The sequence below is a fragment of the Pleurodeles waltl genome, chromosome 11 (assembly GCF_031143425.1).
Source record: "Pleurodeles waltl isolate 20211129_DDA chromosome 11, aPleWal1.hap1.20221129, whole genome shotgun sequence".
Lineage (NCBI taxonomy): Eukaryota > Metazoa > Chordata > Amphibia > Caudata > Salamandridae > Pleurodeles > Pleurodeles waltl.
Window position 1 is genome coordinate 853,284,048 of NC_090450.1, and position 24,372 is coordinate 853,308,419.

General features: G+C 43.6%; 1 protein-coding gene across 2 annotated transcripts in view; it reads left to right on the plus strand.

Annotated features, from left to right (window-relative positions):
* LOC138266200 (clustered mitochondria protein homolog) overlaps positions 1–24,372 on the plus strand; it is a 241,245-nt gene that overhangs the window by 25,931 nt on the left and 190,942 nt on the right. The window lies entirely within an intron of this gene.

Genomic DNA, 24,372 nt, shown 5'->3' on the forward strand with positions numbered 1-24,372 from the left:
TCTCCCTGGTGCTCAGTGACAAGCCCCGCAACTCCAATCACCCTGTGGGGCTGGCTCTCGCCACCTGCCAGTGCTACAACCTAAAACGCTCCAGAAGGGAAAAGCCCCAGCTGTTAGGTCGGGGGCGGGTAGAGGATATGCAGGTTGAGGGTGCGCAAGTAGAGGCTGCGCAGGTAGATGATATGCAGGTGGATGACGTGCAGGTGGAGGATGTGCAAGTAGATGATGCTCAAGTAGAGGGCACCTCGGTAGAGAGCGCACAGGTGGAAGATGTTGAGTAGAGGATCGCAGGTCGAGGATGCAGTACTAATGCATAATGCTATCATAAGTGCATCAGGTGTACCAGGTCCCACTGGGCTGAGGGTACCACTATTATGGCTTTTATACCTAACAGAACAAGTCGCTTGCAGTTGTGTCCATGGTACCCATTCCACTCTGGGATTCCAGGGAGGAATAGCACGATGTATAATATAAACCAAGATGGTACCTCTAGCTGAAGCCCCCAACACACCCCAACACACTCTTAACCCATATTCATTGAAAGAGAGATAAGCAGACGTTCTCTGCTGTAAAGCGCCAAGTTGATTTGTGTATTCCTGACGCAAATTGTCACTATACCAGGATGGAATGAACACGTTTGAAGCAGTTTCTTGTAGGCATGTGACCGGGGAGGGGCTGAGGATGAATGGCGCTGCTTTGGTCATTAAGTGCAGCCGCACTGTGTTCCGGTTCCGGTACACAGACTTCAAGGATGGAGCTGAACACCCGTGCCTGAGCTCAGCAGGTAACGTCGACAGAGGAGAGACAGCCTCGTCATAACGTTAATGACATCATTGCGCATGACATGCAGCTGCCATCTTAAATTGGGGCAATATACATTAAAAACTGTAACTGTACGACTTTCTCTGTGCATCAGCAGCGCGTAGGGAAATCAATGTAAATAGTTGTGGTCACGGTTATCTTTGCAAGGTGGCCGGGGGTGGAAACAGGCGCTCTCAGAAAACAATCTTAAACATTTGACTCCGGTCTTTGAATGCACAGCACATGTAATGAGAGAGGAACATGATTTACAGTCCTGTTTACAGAAATAGATTGGAGTGACTGAAAACATCCAGCGCTCTGGTCAAATGCTCTTATACTAAGAAAAAAGTAGCCCCTAAGCAGATGCTACAGTGGCACAAGTGGAAGGGTACAAGAACCTGGGGCGATACTCCAAGGGAGTGTACAACTGATGAAAAGGATGGAAAAAGAGGAAGATTGACCACTAGCAAGCACATATTTTTTGAGAACACTGAAACATACAAATGAAAAAGCAGAGAGACCATAAAAAAGTATATACTAAAGGAGTTTGCTTTAATAAAAAATTTAAAATGATGGTGTAAGTGCAAATTGCCAAGTCTGGGAACTTTCTGTAACATTTTAGGCAAGATGCACAAAATAGTTGAGCGAAAATTAAAAACAAATACACAATGCACAAGGAATTAAAGAATTCAAAGCAAATCAAACTCAACTCTCCAAGCAATCAGAAGTCATTGAGATTCAGGTTTTCAGGGGAGGGGACATAGTTGAGGAAACACAGAAACTATTGAATAAACAAAAGATAAAAGGATTAAAAGCATAAGCGAAAGGCGGCTAAAGGCAGAACAAAGCAAGAGAGGCTAACACATGCTTTATTGCGATTCCAGAGAATCTTAAAATAAGCAGCTAAAAAAAAAACCTGATTGAAGAATTTCCTAGAGGCCATCATATGTAGATTTTGGGGGCGAAGGGGTAATAGGTGGTAGTTGATGACAAGTTTACAAAGAAAAAAGGGGAAGGCATATTTATAATCTCTAGGTGGGTCTGATAATTATAGCATGGCATGAGAATAGGATTAAAGATTACAGAAAAAATAAGGCGGCAGCCTACTTTTCAAACTCAGTTGAACTCCCAGGCACATGTTGGCTCCCTACGAGAGGCGCATATTCAGGTAGAAGGTAATCATCTAGTAATTCAGATTTGGGACTATACTGCTTTGGAAGTAAGAGAAATACATTGGTAGGTACAGCAAGTTTGAACTACAGCAAACTGACAGATTCGAGTAAAAAAACCTGACCACATAAAATTTGGGCAGCTAGTGCAGTAAACACTCATGTACAGAAAGTAGCTACAGATATTCTGTTTTACCCCAAGGTAGATTGTCCAGCATGTCTCTCTTATTTATTGTTGAAATGAACAACTAAAGGAAATCAATTTCAGTTAAACAGAAATTGGAATTTGACCTTGAAAGAAAAAGCCTGCTCTCTTTAGAAACTAAAAATATACTTTCGCCTAAAAATAGCACAGGTGTGGATTTGTTAGTGAGACCTGGATATAATTGCTATTTAGGCAGAGTTGTACCCAAATATCGTGGGTTGTGCATTATGTGCTCACATGCACAAATATTTGCCTCGTAAAGAAAATACCCTTAATTCAAAGGATTGAATGATTTTAGATTAGCGATATGAAAATTGCATCACAATAGCTCAAATCACTCATGAGCATCATGTAGGCTAATTTGAAGAAAATGCACAGGAAAAAGTCAACCTCAAGACAGACATCAAAATTGGCAGCGCTGCACTCTCTCATTTTCACAATGCAGGGATGCGCTGTATTTAATTGAATACAGCGCACCCCTGTGTTGTCCCCTGCGCTGGCGCTAAATTTAGCTGCCAGTGCCAACGCAGGCATTTGTGCACCATGGTGCAAGGATGTCCACGTTGAGGGGTGTGATTGTTCATGTGTCGGAAGGTGTCTCTTCCTGCACATAAACAATCACTAATGGCGATTTGGCACTACTGTGTGTGCTGCGGGATGCAGCACACACAGACGTGCTAAAGCGTCATTTTCTAATTATTGTTTATGTGCAGGAAGGGTCACCTTTCCGCACATAAACAATCATGTCTGGCATTTTGCTTATTCTATGTGTGCTGCATTCTGGGGTGATGTTAGATTTTGGCGCAGCCTCCGGTTTATGAAAACTAGTAAATCTGAGGCAGCGTCAAAATGCAATGAGTGTTGCTGTGGCACGCCCACAGCAACACCCATTGCACGACCCTTCCACGCAAAGGGCTGCGTGTAAAGGAGTCATATTCACAAGGTGGCGTTAAGCCACAAAAAGTGGCTTAATGCCACCTTGTAAATATGGCACAGGGCATAGCACCACCGAAGCATCATGAAAAGTGACGCTCCGTTGGCGCTAGGGGCTCATAAATATGCCCCTAAATGTATTGGCAGATGCATGATTTATTGAACTCAGTGAAGATACCATATAGATTACATTGTATGGGACATAAAACCTGTATAAATATGTTATAATCCAGTGGTAATGTATAGATTGCTGGAAAAATTAGAATTGAGAAATGCAGAGAAAAACACAGGTAAGGAAGCACATAAACTATGTATAAGAGCAAACAGAAAGATACATATAACATTACATAAATTATCAATAAGGAGATAAGTGGAGCACTACATACATGTAAGGGAGAGATGGAGGACAGAATTTCTAGCCTTTGGCTTTTGCAATGCATAATTACTTTTGTCATTTATTTGCAAACCTTACTGGCCCTCACCAGGAATTTATAAAAATTGGCTAAAAGCAAACATATTTCAGGCTGACCCTGTGCCCCATGCTGTAACAGGAAGAAGAAAAATGCAAATGATGCAACAATACTCCAATGGATGAAAAAGTCAGGCTGAAATACACTATAAGTCAGTATACTATTAGTATAATTTTAGTAAAATCAAAAGGTCTTAGCTAATGTCAGACTGAGAAATTAAGTGAGGACTATCAGTACTGAAACATTCAACATTTTGTGGACTTTTCAAGCGTATTTCATGCAAGTTATAGACAGAAGATAGAAGGGCAGGGGTAAAATGACTCAACAGTTATCGTATAATCGAGAAAAAAAGAAAACTATCAGCTTACCTAGTGCATGAGTGCATCACTAAACTTTGGCTGAAAAACATCTTAGTACTATTTCATATTTAGTAAAAGACGGTGCTGCATGACTGAAGAGATAAGTAGCAAGTTGTATACAGATTTACAAGCAGATCTGATATTATTGAAGCTGTTCCTCTAAACCTGTGTTTACCAAACCGTTGGTCGGTTGCAAGTCGAATTTTGGTGGGTCATGAAAGTCCATGCAATAAATAAAGATGCCTTTAAATTCCGTATTTATCTTGTCACATTTGCTGCACTTCAAAGATGGGGGTCAAATGTCAGGCTGTGTCTTTTTGCAAATTGCTGCATATATTTTTCAACACAGGGATTCGTGTTTGCAAACTCCTCTCACTTTACAGTCAGAGAAAGAAAAGTAAAGTAAATTATGTGACAATCGTGCTGGGGTACAAATAGTGAGAACGGGAAGGCTGTAGGATGTCATGTTTTGTAACACAACAAAATATAAGTACCTTAAAATGAACTATAAACATTCAGCAGGTGAAAGCAAAACTGTAGCACTTTTTTTTATATTCTTAGGTGCGATGGAAGCATAACATTTAACAGGATCATAACAAAGCAAGATGATGATGCACCAATGATAAATAATCCCTGAGACCCAGTTTCCACACATCATCATTTGCGTGCCATATAGTTTTATCAGTAAAACTGTATATCTGTGCAAATGCATGTAAAAGTCAGTGGGCTGCCATGCAGTGCTTTTGTTTATTAAAAAGTTGCCCACCTCCGTCCATTAGACGGAAGGTGGGTTGTAAATGTTAGTAGCTCTAAAAAGTGCGTTTTGGTTCTAAAAACATTGGGGAGCACTGCACTAGACTGTTAAGAAATGGAGGGCTGGATAGCTGCGCATATGCAACATTTGGAATCTTTTAAAAAAATAACAAGGATTCATCCTTCGCTGTATGATAGTTATATGCAGATTTGTGTTTCAGTACTAAATTGTGTCTACACAATTCTTATGTAAATTTTACAAACAGAATAAAGGGTATGGCAAATCATCGTTCAGATCTACAAGGCTTTATACCAGGAAGATCTGTAGCTTTATGATAAATGTTTTATAAAGGACATTACGGAAAATACTAAACAATTAGGTGCTGCCTTTACCAAAGTCAAGAAAGTATTTCTTCACATTTGAAGCGTCTGTCTACAGTGTTAAGAAGAATAGAATTTGCAATTAAATAGAAGCCTTCAGAACATTATTCTTGAAACCAAGAGTGCAAATTTGCTATGATCAGATATAAATGTAACAGATGTATCTATTCATAACCAAATACTTCAGAGGTGTTCACCATAACACCTTCAGTTCACAATATACCTGGAGTCAAATTGACTCGCACAATGATTTTATTACTTTCTTAAAATGGTATTGCCCCTGACTCTGTAAAATATGTGCATTTGAAAAACACAAAAACTGCTAGCTTCATAACTTATTTGGGGCCTGATTATGAATTTAGGTTTTATTTGCTGCACCTAATAAATAAAGATACCATGGGGTACGTTATTTATCAGGTTACAAGTTTATGCGAATAACATGGACTTTGCTGTTTAACGCACTAAAATCTGCCTCATACAGTAAACACCTTATGCTCTTCTCCCATTACATTCTGGTTTAACCTGCTGAAATTTAATGAAGGGTGACTTATTTAACACATCCGATAATATGAGATGCATTTAATACTTTCAAACTCTTAATTCCGACCCATGCGTAAACAGGGGTTTAAGTAAACAGGCATGTATGCATGGGCTGGAATTAACTGACCCACTCGTAATTATGCCCTGAGCAACATAAATAGATCAAAACGCACGTTATGAGTTTTAGTATGAACGTAAATAGAGACTTTATTTTAAGTCAGTTATTTGATGTATTGTCCTCATATTTATTTGTGCTTGATTTTTTTAAGTCCTTTTGTGTACATCTATAAAGCAACACAGAGGCAGGGGAAAAATGATAGCGTACTCTATTGATGGCTGAGTTGAGAACTGTACCTCATAGCACGTTTAAACAAGTAACTTGGGACGTTCTCTTGCTGCTCTCTGTTGACATATGACAGGCCTCTCTGTGTTGCCTAAGGCCATACTGACATCAGTGGCATTCTAAGTATGTTTTTTCCCTGTTAAAACTTGAAGTTACTTTCTGACTGTTAGCCTAGCAGCATACAAATGAGAATGAATAGAATAAAAAAAATCATATTTCAGAAAACACAGCATTTTTAAAATATATTATTTTAACAATCAGTCAGTCAAAGAACTTTATTTGGTCTAAATAATAGCCCATAAAAGTACAATAAAGTTCATAACAATATCATTATTTCATTAACAGTTAACACAGTGCACACAGTTAAAATCAAGGCGAATAAAAACAACGTAATGCTGGGCCTCTCCTGAGACAGCTTACTTTGTGATTAAAAAATGCAAATTCCGATTTGCAATGTCAAGGGATACCGATTCAGATTTGAAGCCCACCTAGACAGAGACACACAATAAGCCAACTACTGGAGCAAAAGAGTAGGGGAAGAAAATCCTCTCTAAGAAAAAAGAGTCCGCTATGTAAACCTACAAAAGGGTAACAAGGAACACTTCAGCATTATGTCTTCAATCAACACAGAACCTGGTGTGACAGCAAAGATCAAACAAAGACAAACACAAATATCTTCCTAACATGCTTGGAGCACCGAGACAGAGGTTGACCTTGACAGATATTTCGTCAAGTGCTAGGCATTAAGTGCTGGGGCAAAAATCTATGTGTAAAATTCTGTGCTATAGATAATCATAATAGTTTTTCAAAATATTTCTTTCTTAGTTTGAACAACAATAACAGTAGCAGTGCCAAGCAGTATATTATTAGACATAATCTATAGCCTATTACACAGGTGTGTACAGGCTCTTGTGTGTTGAGGCAATCATAAGTGTCTAATAAAAATAGCGGTACGTGAACGATCTCAGTGATTGCACATAAACCATAGTACATTCTGAACATTGCGTACATAAAGTGTCATGGACACACCAACCTACATTCAAACAAAATAACCAAAGCATGCCATCACCCTCACCCAGATGACTGGGGAAAAGGGGGAGAGGATGATAATTTGGTTCCTGGTGTGGGGGTATTGTCGAAGATGTCATACAAGCGGGTCGTTGTTTCTGCCCCGGCCGCAGCTGAAAATGTGTGTCTTCCCATCTGAAGGAGGTGAGCTGGCATGAGTCTAGTGTCCCCAGTACCGGGTGTAGTACATTAACTGCTCAGGGTGGCCTTTCATCAGTTTTAGCCTCTACCTTCTGCCACTACGCAATGTTTGCTGCTCAGCTAGAATTCCAGATCGCAGATCTGAGGGCCACAGTTGAAAGGGGAGGAAAGAGCAGATTTCCTGCTCATGGCTATCCTGCATTTAGCCAGAACCAAAACTAAGTCAATGAATTTATTAATAGGTTTATTTCCTGTGGAATGGGAGACGATACCCAGTAAACAATGTAGTCCTTCCCGTTTGAGCGAGGAGCACAAAGCCTCCAAGAGAAACCCTAGCATCTCTTTCCAATAAGTATCTATTTGTGGGCATGTCCAGACCATGTGTATAAAATCTGTTGCAGTGGACTGGCAGTGAAGACAGGTATTGGTTACCCCGGGTACATATGTGTCAACCATTCATGGGTAAGGTAAGGATGGTGGCGGTAATTAAATTGTGTATATGCTAGTCTGGCGTTTGTTGAGATGAGTTTTGGTACCCCTAAGCACTGTGACCATTGTTTATCCATGAGTATAATGTCAAGGGGGTCATCACAGCAAGCCTGAAGGGAGTGGAGAGGTACCTCTCTATCAGTGCGTAGGAAGCTATAAAGGTATGTAATACCTCAACGACCACTCCCATGCATCAATAATACCTGGAAGAACAATGAGGATATTGGCTCATTGTGTGTTTTATGACAAACCTTGTGCAGTTGTCTAGTAAGTGCGGCATAAATAAGCAAGGAGTCTAGTAGTAGACCATAATCATCTACCAAGTTCTCAAACGTGCTCAGAATTTTATCTGTGAAAAGATCCCCCCAGGTAGTAAGGCTAGCCTCCGCCCAAGAAGTTACATCCAGCCTCAACCGTAGCGCGGAGCAGCCCGGCAGCACCCACAGGGGTAGGTCCACTGCATACAGGCAATAGGGGCACTTTTTGATCGTATAGGTGGTCCAGCATGCCTTAGTCACACGCATAAGGACATTGCCTTCCCATCAGAGACCAGCAGCTATCACAGCACCGGGGATGATGTAGTCCTATCGAACCAATACCCCAGTTATCATAACCATTTATAATCAAGCTCAAGGGTCTTCCTATTCTTTAGTACAAGCTTAAGGTAAGTATAGACACTCACTATTATTTCATTGGTTGCTAGGCGTTGAAGAAAATGAAGTGCCTGTGTGCAGTGCCTGAGGTAAAAATTTGTTCAGAAGAGGTTTTACAGTATAAGACCTGAGTTTAGATTAAAATCTACATAAAACATTATGTACAAAGTGCTTTGTGCAGACGCCTGGTCACAGGAGCATGAAGCCAGGACACACTTCCAGTTTAAAATGGTTGAGGACCTTCAAACGGGTCCAGCGAGATGTAAGAGGTAACAGGTGGAAGGGATTTAACCATTTCCCATTTTTCGGCGCCATGTAGTGGATGTCCCTCAGCGACCTTTTGCTCATAGACGATAAAATTGTGGTATTTTCAAACAAATCACATTCGGACAGTGCTAATGCCGTGTCCCAGACTGCCCTCAACCAACAACTTTCGAGACCATGATCCAGATCCAGGCAATCGTCAATCTGCTTGTGGTAGGTTCCTCATTAGTCCAGACTCGATGCCACAACATGAGTGGAGGGGTCTGAGTTTTAACCTCCATGGGTAATATCCCTAGCTTACTGAGGAAGATGTAAAAAGCAGTACATTAGGGGAGTGAGAGTAGACAACAAGCAAATCTATTTTCAGTGACCTCTAACACAGTTTCATTATTAATTCCCCAAATCTCTTCCTTATAGGCTGCAACACTGTGGCATTTGGCCTTGTAAATTGTTAGCATATGGCGAACTGACCTTTTACCCAGTTTTACCACAAAGTCAAAGGGGGCATTAATGCTTCTAGCAAGCTATTTTTAATTTTCTTCTGTGGGAGCCAGGACCCTTTGTTGTTGAAAGTCACACCAAGAAAGTTAAAAGTGGTTGTATAATTGGGTTTCGCAATGCGTTTGGAGCCTTAGGACATAACAAAGGTATTACTTATGTTAACTTTAAGGTCTAACTGTTCCATAAAGGCTGAGAAAAGGTCTAATTACAGCTGTAATGCCCTACGGGTTCTGCCCATAAGGACAACATTGTCCGTACACAGCAAAGCTGATGTGGGTCTATGCCCAATCTGGGGCATATCCCTACACAATGGCACCCACTCCTTCTCCAGGTCATTGATATACAGTGTGAAGAAAAAGGGTGCGAGTACACAGCCTTGGCTGGCTCCCCTGTGGACACCAAACAACACAGAACATTTCCCCCACGCCCAACCTGACTGAGGCCCTGGCATCACAATAAATTTGTCTGATGGGATTAATAATGACTGTACACGCCAAGATCTTTCCTAATCAGCCATAGTTTGTTTTGGGACACACACTCAAAGGCGATGGACAGATCTATGAACCCAGAAATAAGGAACCCTCTTTGGCAACAGTGTATTTGCCCAGCAGAAGGGAGAAGTTAAGACTCTGGTCCTCCATACCAAGCCTACTCATGAACCCATATTGGGTGTCTGAAAGTATTCTAGTCTTCTCGGCCTAGGCCTCTAAATGTGACAGTAAGACCCAACCCAGGAACTTCACAGTTGAGTCCAGGAGGAATATCGGGCGGTAACAGCTCACAACTCCACTGTCCCCCTTTTTAGGTCGAGCGCACAAGCGCTCTGACATGTTATAATCTATCTGTGGGTTTTTAACCACGCCCACCGCATACCCATCACTATCACTCGTTCATGGGTTTGCCTATCAAAAATCCTTCATCATCATTGTTAAATGCTTTATGTTTGTCCCTCCATGGGGCGGTTTTGTTACCGCCTTGGCCATTGACACAGTTACATGGATAATTGCACGATTGCTGATACGTTTGACTGCGAGAGAACATCTTTTTCCTTTTGTGTCTCTCCTTTGCGTTCACGCTCATGCCATCCATGGTGCTGTGATTTGGCTCGCTTATGTGAACTGTTTACTTTTAATTTTCAATTTATGTGGCAAGAAAAATCCAGTTAGAAATTTACAATGCTAACAGCTCTAACTTGAGCAAATACGAGACACATTGCATTGCAAATTCTTGTTAAATATGGGAACGGTGATTGACTCCAATCATGTGGACTGTTTGCAGGAAAGATCTGGCGACCTTAAGACATCTGTTAGCAATGGGGCCCATAATTCGAGCTGGCTCTTTAATAATTTCAGTGGGACCCCATCCGGGCCAGGAGCCTCCCCACTGGGACTTGATATAATAGCCCTGTACACTTCCTTGAGAGTGGGGAGTTATTCAGGCTGAAATTCACGCTCTGGTCCTGCATGTTGATCAGAGGGGATCCCCCACCCCCTTTTTCACTTACCTCAACCTTTCCTGGCCCAGCTGCATATACAGCCTAAAAAAGGAAACCCACTCGTTTCCTGATATGGCTATTTCAATGGAGAGCTCATCAGCTGCCTTAAAGAAGGGCCGGTTCACTACTCCCAAGAATGCCTTAGGGTCTCTTTTATAACTGGCTTCCTCGAGGTCCTCCCATGCTTGTCTTCTTCATAAGTTCTTTCCTGCTCTTAATATCCATGTGATACACTTTCCTGCACTGCGCCACTTCCTGTGTGTCCCTATGGGTTTTTTGGAGGGCGTGCATGAGTAATTTGTGAGTGCGTGAGCACTCTTTATCGTACCATCCCATCTGCTTCCCTGGAGATGTTGAAGTGGCCTTACTAAGTGCTAACTTTATAGCCTTAGTAAAGGTAAAGAAGGCCTCTATGGTGTTGCACGGATCTGCTTCATCATCTAAACAAATATTAAACAGAGAGTGGTATTCCTTACTAACTTGGACATGAAGGCAGCAATATTCACAGACTCCTAGTTACTCCTAGATCCTTTCTTTCTATGTACCGAGATATCTTCTGCATGCATATCTGGGTGGTGAATAGCCTTCCATCCAAAGGTGTTAATGGAGCAACCTGGGGCAAAAGGTTGCTGAAAGATCACAGATGTATTCATCAGCACATGAATCTAAGTTGGGTGATAATAGAATAAAATCTATGAGCGAACCCTCTCCCTTGCTAACCTACGTATTCGAAAGAGAAAATAGTTTTTCGGTGATTCGTTGACAAACCCCGTAATAAACGTCGTCTTGATAAAATTGACTGCTTCCGAAGGTATCATGTAAAAATAAGTCTGCGGACCTCCATCTACATGCAGCAGCCCACGGGCATCCCAAAGGACAAAGGGGCAGAAATAAACGTTAAAATCGCCCCTGACACCAAACCGAAGTCTTTGCCTGCTTTCAGTATAAGGGCATCCAATGTTCTGCTCCATCCGAGCCAGCACATCATCTCTATTAGCTGGGGGAATATTATTGTAAAACCTGATAATACCCATTCTTGTGCCGCCCCTAAATTCAAGGCCAAGTAGCTGATAAAAAGATGTGCCGGCTTTGTATAGAAAACTTCGATTATATGACGGAACACCAAATTAAAAACAACTACTAACCTTAACAACGAGGTCGGAACACCGACCTCGTCCTTACTACTAATGATTTTACCACGAATGCCTTAACAACGATATTTCGTTGTAAAGGCATTCCTGATAAAATCATTAGCAATAGGCACCATTCACCCTACATCCCTCACCCCACCCCCCCAACCCCACCCCAAAACCTAAAACCCCCTGACCCCCCACCCACTCCCCAAAACCAAAAACGCCCCACCCCAAAACCTAAAACCCCCTGACCCCCCACCCACTCCCCAAAACCAAAAACGCCCCACCCCCCAACCCCACCCTAAAACCTAAAACCCCCTGACCCCCACCCACTCCCCAAAACCAAAAACGCCCCACCCCCCAACCCCACCCCAAAACCTAAAACCCCCCACCCACTCCCCAAAACCAAAAACGCCCCATCCCCCAACCCCACCCCAAAACCAAAAACCCCCTGACCCCCCACCCACTCCCCAAAACCAAAAACGCCCCATCCCCCCAACCCAAAACCTAAAACCCCCTGACCCCCCACCCCCTCCCCAAAACCAAAAACGCCCCACCCCCCAAACCCCACCCCAAAACCTAAAACCCCCTAACCCCCCACCCCCTCCCCAAAACCAAAAACGCCCCATCCCAAAACCTAAACCCACCACTTACCTTCGCCAACTCCCTTCTTTGTACCTTAACCACGCATGTTCGTTGTTCAGAACATACGTAGTTAAGGCACAAAAATACGAAGTCGTGGTTAAAAAAAGCGTTGTTACGCTTTTGTTAACCATGACTTTCGTAATAAAAAAGTCGTAAAAAAGGATGTTTACCGAAAACTTCTGGTGCAGACCATAACTGAAAGATAAATTGCCAATCCGGCCGCCAGTCGACCGGATGGAGATGGAATTGCAGCAAGATGCAGTCTTAAATCCATTTAAATGTATTGGCTGGACTGCCCTGGTTTCTTACAAGCAGGCGATAGCAAAAGTGTCCATAAGGCTGGCCCATGACTCGTTTTCACTTTTGGTGCTGAGGCCTGCCACATTCAAAAAAAGGATGTGGCTGACCCTCCTGTGCAGTCCCATCCTTGCTGTTTGGCTTCAAGGGGAAAGTATCAGATTGAGGTCCAGGACCTTTGACTTCCTCAAATACAGCAGCTAAAATGGACGGGACTGGCGTAAGTGTGTCCAGAGTGGATGCGCAGTGACAGGTATGGTAGCTGGATGCGGAGCCTGTTTTGCCTCTCTGGAACATGTCATGTAACACCTGTAATTCACTGTCAATTACAATGGCATGGACTGCTAATGCATTAAGCAAGTCCACCTGGAGCTCTAATTTATCAGAGTGGAAATTAAGGACTGAGGATATCATGTCCATATTACGTAGAAAAGAGCCCAACAATGGTGACATCGACCAGGCATGGTTGCTTATGTTACTAAAGTTGTAAGTGTTGTCAGGTGATCCAGACCTTTACATTCAGCCTCTCCTTTGGCAGCTTCCACTCCTGTAAGTGGAGACGCAGGAGGAATATGAAAAGTATTCCTGATGTTACCATTGAATTGGTCTTTGACAAATAAGTTTGGGGGATCTTGAGTTAAGCGATCAGACGAAGGAAGTGGTTTTGCAAGAGACAACTTAAATGGACTGAGCACGATTATAATCGATCTTATTCCCCTTTTTATTATTCCCGCTCAAACTCAGCTCAGGGAATTCAAAAGGGGTAAGGAGGATCGATTCCATCTCCTGTAAGTCAAGGAGTTTGCTTGCTCATCCATGTCTACTTCTACCAAAACGAGAACCTCCTTGGGTGCCGCCCCTTTACTCACACTGTTAATGCTATTAGCAGTACTGATGCTAGATTGAGCAAAAAGAGCTCCTGGTCAAGATGGGACAACCAAAAATGCCTCCATTCACTAGGAACATCGCCCTCTCCCTGAGTTTATCGACTGCATGTGATTTTGAAGATTCAGAACATGGGCCTGAAGTGCCTGAGCGGTGAACGATGGCTGGAGTAGTAATAACCCTCCTAGTGCCGGGACTGCCGAAAGCTTGTTTGCCTTTGTTTTTAGGTGACAGGCCTAGTGGGTGCAGTAAAGGGGACATGCGGTTGTTAGCAGCAGGCTTCATAAAGTTCATAATTTTAAGTTTCTTTATGCCAGGCAAGGCAACACTCGTTGATTCCTGTGATTCGGACCCCCAAATCCACTTGTATGTCAGCTTTGCTAGTGTCTTTGTTTTTGGTTTGGTTTTTACCCTTATAGTTTTGTCTAGTATTGCCTGATCTCATAGTTCGCTTTGTCTCTTACTCACTAGTTGTTTATTGCTTATTGCTTGTCGCTTTTCCTATAGGGCTCCAGCACCTCTTATTGATACGATCTATTAAGGGTTTAATGGGACCTCCAATAGGTCACACAAAGCTAACAAGCATTTTCAATGCAATGGGTCTCACATTTGCTCGAGTTACAGCTATTAGCGTTGTGAGTTTTTAACTGGACCTTTCTTGCCACACAAACTAAAAATAAAAAGTAAAACAGTTGACTTAAGTGAGCCGATTCAAAGCGCCGCCGTGAGCGCGAAGGATCGAGACAAAAGGAAAAAAAGAAGTTTGCTCGCAGTCAAAGTTATTGGCAAAAGTGCATTCATCAATGTAACAGGGTCGGTCTCCAAGGCGGTAACAAACGGTAGGAGGGATAAACGTGAAGCAGTTACCAACGGAAACAGGGATTTTTTAAAGGATAGCACAAGAACGAGTGATAGGCATGAGGTGAGTGTGGTTAAAAGCCCAGATACATACCAACACGTCAGAAAAGCTGCGCTTGCGCGCTGCTATGCTTAACCTAAAAATAGCTGCACCTGCCTTTGCCCCAAACCACCCCCAACACACTTGTTCTCTTTTAAGTTAAGCAGTGCTCAGTTGTGAAGCAAATAGCTCCAAGCACCAAGTGTTGGTGAATCAATTCCAATAGTACGATTATTGTCAGTCAGTAATCAACACACAGACAACTTGTCCCTCAGGTCCCAATACATTGGTGTCCTGATATCCAATAGGGCCAATAGGGCACCTGTTCTCAGCTTGCACAACTACTAGGCTCGGGGCTGGGAAGATTAAAAGCAAATAAACTGGTGGACATTGAGTGAAGACTGCAATAAATATTGCAGAGATAACAAGATTACAAGGCTACCAGGAAACATGTGGGGACTTCAGAGGCTTTCTGTAGCTTGTCGGCTGTAACCCGCACCGGCCACCGCATTCTCATTGCCTCCTCACAAAACCAAAGCCAGAGCCAATGGACCGTGGCACAGCCCTCTGGCGTAGGTTTGCCACCGGCTACTGGGAAGGCTGTCATCTGGCCTTTGGAGGCACTGCACTCTACTCTAATCTTCTATCCACCACTGCACTCTACACCACTCTAGTCTAGGCCACTACACTATACTCTGCACCACTCCTTTCTACAACACTTTACTCTGAAACAATCTACTCTGCCTCTGTGCCACTGCACTCTAAGCCACTGCACTCTGTGCTATGCCACTCTACACTGCTCCACTCAGCACCATTCTACTCTGTACCACTGCGCTCTACACCACTCTACTCTAAACCACTGCACTCTACCCAATGTACTCTACACCACTTTACTAAAAACCAGTGCACTCTATAACACTGCACTCCAAGCAGTCTACTCTGCACCACTGCACTGTACGCCACAATACTATACTTGGCAACACTCTATTCTACAGCACTGCACTCTAGGCCACTCTACACCATTGCACTCTACGTCACTGCACTCTATGACAATGCAGTTTACACCAAGGCACTCCATGCCAATGCACTCAATGCCAATGCACTCTACTGTGCAAGACTGCACTCTCAGCCACTGAACTGTATGCTACTCTGCACCACTGCACTCTGTGCCACTGCACTCAATGCCACTGCACCACTTAACTCTATGCCACTGCACTCTATGCCACTATGCTCTATGCTACTACACTCTATGCCACTACACTCTGTACCACTACACTCTGTACCACTACACTCTATGCCACTCTAATCTACTCTGCACTATTGTACTCCATGCCACTGCATGCCACTCTATACCACTGCACTCTATCCTGCACCACTTCACTTTACCCTGCATCACTTCACTGTAATATGAAACAATCTATGCCACTGCAATCTGTCACTCTACTACACCCTGCCCCGCTCAACCCTGTGCCAGTCCACCCTGCACCACTCCACTGTATGCCACTGTAATCTACACTACGTCTGTCTACCCTACACCACTCTGTGTGAATGCACTCTAGCCCCTCTACTCTACTATGCACCACTGCACTCTTTGCCATTGCACTCTACACCACTCCACTCTATGCTTCTTCACTCTGCAACCCTGCACTCTATGCCACTGCACTCTATGCCACTGCACTCTACTCTGAAACACTCCATTGTATCTTGCACCATTCCACTCTACTATGAAACAATCTACTCTGCGCAACTCCACTCTACTAAACACCAATGCAATCTATGCTGCACCACTCCATTGTGCACCACTCTGCTGTATGCCACTGCACTCCACTCTAATCACTGGACTCTATGCCAAAGCACTCTACACCACTTTACTCAAAACCATTGCTCTCTATGCCACTGCACTCTATGGCAGTCTACTCTGCACCACTGCACTCTACACCACTATACTCTACTCTTCAATATTCTGCACCACTGCACTCTAGACCATTGTACTCTACGCCACTGCTCTCTGCACCACTCTACTCTGCACCACTCTACACCACTGCACTATATGACAGTCTACAACACTGCACTCTCTGCCACTGAACTCTACACCTCAACACTCTACTCTCCACCACTCTATTGTACCCCCACTATGCCAATGTACTCTACGCGACTACACTCGTCACCACTCTACGCTGCGTCATTCCACTCAACACCATTGCACTCTACCCTGCACCACTCCACTCTGCACCACTCCACTCTCCACCACTCTACAACACTGCACTCTCTGCCACTGAACTTCACGTCATTCTATTCTGTACCACTGCACTCTATGCCACTGCACTCTTCTGCACTCTATGCCAGTGCACTGTACACCACTACACTCTACACCACTTTACTCTACATCTCTTCACCCTACGTCACTGCACTCTACAACAATCTGCTCTAAGCCACACTAATATACTCTGCACCATTGCACCCTACGGCACTCCACTCTATGTCACTGCACTGTAAGCCACTGCACTCTACATCACTCTGTTCTACTATGCACCACTGTACTCTACTCTACACTCTCTACATCACTCTGTTGTGCACCACTCTTCTCTGTGCCTCTGAACTGTACTCCACTATACTCTACTTTTCAACACTCTACACTCCTGCACCATCTGTCACTGAACTCAACACCACTCTAGTCTACTCTGCACCACTGCACTCCACGTCACTGTATTCTACTCCACTGCACTCTACAACACTCTGATATGCTGTACACCACTGCACTGTACATTACTTCATTCTACACCTTTTTACTCTGCACCACTCTACTATATGCTAATGCACTCCACACCACTCTACTGTATGCCAATGCACTCTACTTTAGTATGCACAACAGCACTCTACACCACTTCAGTCCATTCCGCTCTACTCTGCACCACTCCGTTCTACATCAGTGCACTCTATGCTACTAATGTATGCCACTCCACTCAATTCTGCAGCACTCTACTCTATGCCACTTCACTCTGCTCTGAAACAATATGCTTCATGCACTGCACTTTATGCCTCTGTACTGTCCACCATTCTACGCCACTCTGCACTACTGTACATCACTGTGCTCTACTCCACTCCAATCTAAACCACTACACTCTACTTAATGTACTCTACACCACTTTACTGAAAAATAAATGCACTCTATGCCACCTTACTCAAAACCAATGCACTCTACATCACTATACTCTACTCTGCATTATTCTCCTCTACGCCACTGAACTCTATGCCACTGTATTCTACTCTGCACCACTGTACTGTATGCCAGTGTTCTCCACGGCACTCTACTCGCCAACACTCTACGCCACTACACTTTACGCCACTGCACTCTATGTCATTGTCTTCTATGCCAATCCACCCTAAGACCCTCTACTTGTGCAAGACTGCATGGTAAGCCACTGAACTATGGTACTCTGCACTACTGCTCTCTGTGCCACTGCACTACTCAAATTTATACCAGTGCACTCTATCCCCCTCCATCCTGAGCCACTGCACCCTGTTTCACTGCTATCTATGGGGCGCCACTCCTCCTCTGCATACCACTCCACTCCATACTACTGCACCACCTTGCTCAAAACTAATCCTCTTTGTTAAAAATTGGGTCTCGTTGGCAGAGGTATACACCCTTGTTCAAGTAAGGAATACAACCCTAGTCAGGCTAAGTCACAACACAATCCAAATTATCCTGTGCTCACCCTCTGGTAGCTTGGCATAGAGTAGGCAGGCGTCACTTAGAAGGCAATGTGTAAAGTATTTGTGAAATAACTCATACAGTAGCACAGCGAAAATACAACAAAAAGTACTCCACACCAGTTTAGGAAAAAAGATAATATTTATCTGAATAAAATAAGACCAAAATGACAAAAGTCCAATATGCACAAGTCAAGATGTTACTTTCTAACGGTTTAAATGAGTCTCAGTTTTAGAATCAGGGGTTGTACACTTTTAACACACAGGACCTCGGAAGTGTCAAAAATAACGCATGGGGCCATGAGGAGATACGTTGAAAAATAAGGCAGTGCGTCAGATTTTCTGGCGTCTGCACAGAGAATGCATCATTTCTTTCCACTCTGCAAGGGGATGCATCATTTTCCAGGAGTGCATCCTTGGTTCCTCACTGCGATGTGGGGATATTTTGATGCCCATGGATGATGTTTTGAAAATCCATGACACGCTGACAAGAAGGAGCAGGCGCTGCGTCAATCCGGTAGGTGATGCTGTGATTTTTCAGCTGCGAGGCAGGGGCTGTGTCGATTTCTCCAGGCGTTGCATCAAGTTTTCCGATTCACAGGGATTTTCTCCTCTTTGGTGAAGCCTTTGTGGCCCTGAGACTTCAGAACAGGAGGCAAGCTCAATCCAAGCGCTTGGAGAGCACCTGTGGGGAAGGCAGAGTTCTTCCAGCAGAGTCAGGGGCCAGCAGGCAGCAGGGCAACAAGCAGGGCAGCAGTCCTTCCAGCAGGCAGTCCAGAGGAGTCCTTTAGGCCACCAGGCAGGCCCTCTGACAGAGTCCAGTTGTAGATCCAGAAGTGCCTGATTTTGGAGGGTCACAGACCCACTATATATACTCAAAAATGCCTTTGAAGTGGGGGGAACTTCGAAGAGTGGTTTTGAAGAGGACAAGGTCCCCTTTCAACCCAGCCCTGTCTGTCAGGATCCCTGTGGGGGTTATCAGTCCTTTGTGTGGGGTCAGGCCACTGGCCTTTGAATTGTAAGTGAGAGCCCCTCCACCTTTCCTGCCCAGAGAGACCCATTCAGTATGCAGATGAATGCAGATGTGGCCAAGTGCCCTGTATTTATGGCTGTCTGGGTGGAATGCACAATGGGAGCTGTCAACCAGCACATCCCAGATGTGGATTGGAGACAGGCTGTAAGGCACAGAATGCAGTAAATGCAGGAAAAAGCCCACTTTTGAAAAGTGGCAATTCTAAAATAGTGATAGTAAATCCAATTTCACCAGTAGGCAAGACTTTCTATTGTGATTCTGGCCATACTAAATATGACACAACTACTTCTGTCAGATCAGAATCTACCACATAAAAGTATATCAGAGTAGTTCCAATGCTGGCCTATGAGAGGAGCAGGCCTCACAGTAGTGAAAAATGAATTTGTGAGTTTTTCACTACCATGGCATGTAAAACACTTAAGTACATAAACTTTTCACTTGCATAGCACCCTGCCATATTGGTTACCTAGCACCTACCTGAGCGGTAACGTATGTGTAGAAAAAAGTGGAATTTAAGGCTTGGCAAGTAGTTTTAAATGCCAAGTCGAAGTGGCAGGGAAACTGCCACACAGGCCTTGCAATGGCAGACCTCAGATATGGTTCACAGGCTTCTTATGTGAGTGGCACAATCAGTGCTGCAGGCCCACTAGTAGCATTTAATTTACAGGCCTTGGGCATTTTTAGTGCACTTTACTAGGGAATACAAGAAAATTAAATATGCCAATTGGAAAAGAGCTAATGTTACTGTGTTTTTAGGAAGAGAGAACATGCACTTTAGCACTGGTTAGCAGCAGTTAAGTGGCCAAAGTCCTAAAGCCTACAAAAAGTAGGTCAGAAAAAGAGGAAGAGTAAGACAAAAAGTTTGGGGTGACCCTTTAGAGAGGGCCATTTTCCAAAATGACCCCCCTCCAGCTTAAAGGCAGTATAGACTAATCAATACATTGATGGACTTCCCTGCTTAGGGCGATAGAACATGGACAATGACCCACTACTGCTGGGGCACTTACCACTTCTATGCCTTTCTGAACTCATTTGGGTTCCTCTGTCTATATTCTCTGGCGCTCCCATGGTGTCTTTAGGTGGCAGTAGGGGCACGCAAGAAAATGGGTGCATAAGTACTGATGCACCACTTTCTTGTAAATATGCCCATAATAGTTTGCATTGCAAAATCTCCATTTGCACTGGGGCGCAGAACGATGCATATTATTAAGGCATGTTGTTATTTGCGTTCCCCTATGATTGGCTACACACATAGGAATAGTGACAAGTGAGAAACAGCAGACCACTGCATCCCAATTTTTTGGAAGGAGCCTGTGCTGCATAAAAAAATAAAAATTCCTGTTTAGGGATACATTAGAAGGAGGAGGCAGTGGTACCCGGGAGTACTCGTGGCTGCCCTAAGGTTACCCAGAGGGACGATCTCAATTCGTATCTATCTCCTTTGAGGTGTTATTAACTGACCGCTAACACAGTCGAAAAACATCTGTACATACCACTGTAACTCAATTACGAGGGGGCAGCTCTTTCATGCCCCCTCCTGATTACACTTAGAAATGGATCAGAAAACCCATTTTGCTGTAAAGGTTTCCTGACTAATACAATGAGGTTAACAAAAGAAAAACACACCACACTATGATTTTGCATATCACAGGGATTGTTAGTTGCAAAATGGTTTTCTATAGCTGGCCCTTTTAGTATTTGTTTATCTCTGGCTCCATCTGCTTTGTTTGGAGAGGTATCATGTGTGAGAACAAGGAAGGCACTCGACTGGGACAGGGAAGCTGTGAGGCATCAGAAGTACCATGGGCTGAATCACTCTAAAGAAGGGTGTCCTCTCTCTGCAAGGCACTCTGCTTTAAAAGGAAATGTAAACACAGGTTTCAGAGCTGTTGTCTTAAGCATTCAGATTTTGCACCTTTCTTTTAGTGAGTCTATATTAATAACCATGAGTATAGACTTGTGTTTATTCTAATGTGGCATGTTCAGCTTTTAACCCTTTAAGCCGTAAATATGGATGGTGAATCCATTTTTACGATATAAAAGGTTAGACGTTTAAATGTGTGCCTAAAAAACATTTACTTCCTGAGATCAGTGAGATTTGCACCACAGACACCAGTGTCAGGTATTTTCCCCAATCCTTGCAGACCCAATGACAATTACCAATATCAAAGATAAGACAGAAGATGTTTCCTACTAACCAGAACACTACATATTCTCTCTCTGTCTGATAGATTGTTATTGAGATGCCCTCCTCCGATGGTGTGTTAGAGTGTGCTTCTTTGTGCTCTGGGTCTGCATCTCAAAACGCCATTGGCTGACTGTTGGCTTCCACACTTGCATGGTGAGCATCAGTTGGATTGATCAGCAGAGGTTTGGTGGGGCATCAAAGTTAGCCCCACTCTTGAGGAAGCAGGCAGCATGTATCTCTAAGAAGACCACTGTGGTGGTCTGGAACCTACACATATTCTCTGGGGGTCTGATTTTGCAGGGACACTTGTGTAGTAGTTCTTCTAGAAAGAAACCTAAGTCAAAGAGCAGAGAGATGAAGTACATGTTGGTGTGTGGTCTCCGTGTTGGTACTCTTTGTCTGACTTTTTTCCATCTTGCATTCACTCCTCATACTAAATGATATTAGATTCACCTAAGGATAACCCTACCACCAAGTCCACTGAAGGTGACTGTGGCCAGTCTTCCATCCTCATTCACTCTGACGTTCATGATCAAAGCAATGTAGATAATGTTCCAAAAATAAACATGAAGGAACCCCATTAACCCTTGGTAACGGGACTTAGTTTCCATTGTGTGGCTGCTAGTCATTACTGTTGGGTACAGCAATGGACCCCACATCTCACAAATGCTGCCATAATCCATGATGGGGGTACTCCTACAGGGCAGAGAGGCCAGAGATTCTCCGGTCTCAAGCTTTCAGCAAGAAACATGTATTTCCATTCTTCTTTACATGGGATTGGTACTTGTGGGACTGTTAAAAGTGCATGGCAGATGTAGGTAGCAGTCTTGGGACAACACCAGGAGGAAAGCAGTAGACCAAAGCGCCCTCTTTTACTAGGGTGGGGGGTATAAAATATATTTTTTCCTAGCTTGACAAAAATGTGCACGGACCTTGATTAGTTACTGTGAAACCTGACATTGCCTTAGGAATGTTTAGGCTTCAGTCACTCAATTACATGAGTATGCACTACATAAAACATATGCTTATGTTTGATAAATACTAAATCATGCTATGTTGTATGGCTAATTCATTAATTGACTTTAATCACTGAGGTGTGCAAAAGTATCCAAAATAATGCAGTTGGGGCCTTTAGGTTGAATGACATCGACTGCCTTAAACAATGGTGAAACTTTTACTTTTTAGGTAGGTCTGCCAACAGACAGCGTTAGCCATCTGGAAGCCCTCATGTCATTTATTCTTTCAAAATATACAATAAGAAGAAGTAAGAGAGAAAGAGTGGGCTCTGGGTTAGCCCACTTCAGCCATCTGACTTTCAAGTTGTCATGCTTTTCCTTTCCTTCTATGGGCTGTACATTAAGCCCATTGTAGTATATGGAAGGTTCCATTGTTCCATTTGGTGATGGGACAGCAAGTGTTGGTTTTTGTTGTGCAGCAGTTGCGTTGTGCCATGTAGTTCTTGTTCTTTAGTTTATTTAAGTTGCTAACACAATGACATTTTCATTTCTGATTTATGTCTCTTTTCATTAGGATGTATGTGCTGTGTGTATGCATTAGCATGTCAATAAGAAACATTTGTAGTTGTGGTACTGAAAATTCTGGACCCGTGTTATAAACATCGTCGTATCACAATGATTTTGGTATCAGCAGACCGAGAATGATTAGAATAGTATGCACAAGCATTGTATTCATATTCGGGTAACGAAATCACCCGAATATCAGAGTTTCCGTCATGAACCCTCGTGTTCCATTTAAACGACAGCCATTTTGTGATTGCCCTCACATAGGCCAATGTCTAATGCTGAAAACGAGTCTGAAGGACACGTACATCTTTGCTGACTCCTCTGTGACCTGGGCAAGCTGACTCCACTGCCTGAAGCCAAACCTGTTCGGCCAGTTTCTTTCCCAGTGGCCGAATGAGATTAGTATCAAGGCACAACACATCATAAAACCTTTCATCACACACAAACCATGCCTAATCTTACACGCACCTGTCCCTGTTTCTTTCTTTATGACTTGCTTTACAAGGAGGAGGTGCCTGTTTATATTGGGGGTCCGTTGATATCTGATGAAAGTACTGAGCCTTGCCGGGTAATTGATTGAGGGCTGGACAAACTGAAATATGGGCTTGTCATCATAACCCTGCTATTTCTTTGTAGTGAAAATATGTGAATGGTCAACTGTAAAATAAGGAATGTTTGCCCAAAGCATAATATTTTGTATAAAAGAGAAGGTTAGCTTTGCAAGAGGAGCAGTCTCCTGAGAATATACACAGTGTTGTACTTCTAGGATACCTGTTACTGGCTGCAGCCAATAAACAAGATCTTTGACTTCACCAAGAAGACTCTGTGTTTCTGTAGTCTGAAACAGGAAGGACTCGAAGTCTTAGGGTGTGTTCCCTTGCACCACTGGGTTCTGAAAAACCCAGTACTTCAGTTGGCGCCCAACGTGGGGCGGTTTCAGCGGTACCAGTCCAAGCCAGAGGTTCGTGAGGAGCTTTGTGTGAAAATTCTGGAGGGAGGCCGCCACTTCATCGACCCCTGTATGTCGACGTGGTCCGAAAGTCTTTGCTGCGAGGTTCCCCGCTTCCCGACGGCTACGAAGGACTGCTGCCCTGACTATCGCCCTGTTTTGGACCCTTGATGATTTGGTAGAGCGAAACGATAAACGAGTCTTCTGGTGACGTCATCGATACCTCAGTTAAGTATAAGTGGAGCGTCTCCCAGTCCTTAGTTTGGTTCTTAGTTTGGTATCCCCTTGGGATCTTTGATTTGGAACTTGCAAGTACCAAAGCCGAGGGATTCGTGTATTCACGAGGCTATCGTATTCGATAATCCTTTGAAGTTTGAAGCTAGACTAGAGAGCGAAGATGCCTGGTCTTAGCAGACATGGAAATTTGTTTTGTCTTGGTTATAATAGGGATTCCCGATTGGAGGACTCGTGTCCGGTTCCTCCGATTGGAACTCCAACCTATGAACTATATGTGAAACATGGCATAGGCCCCCTCACATATA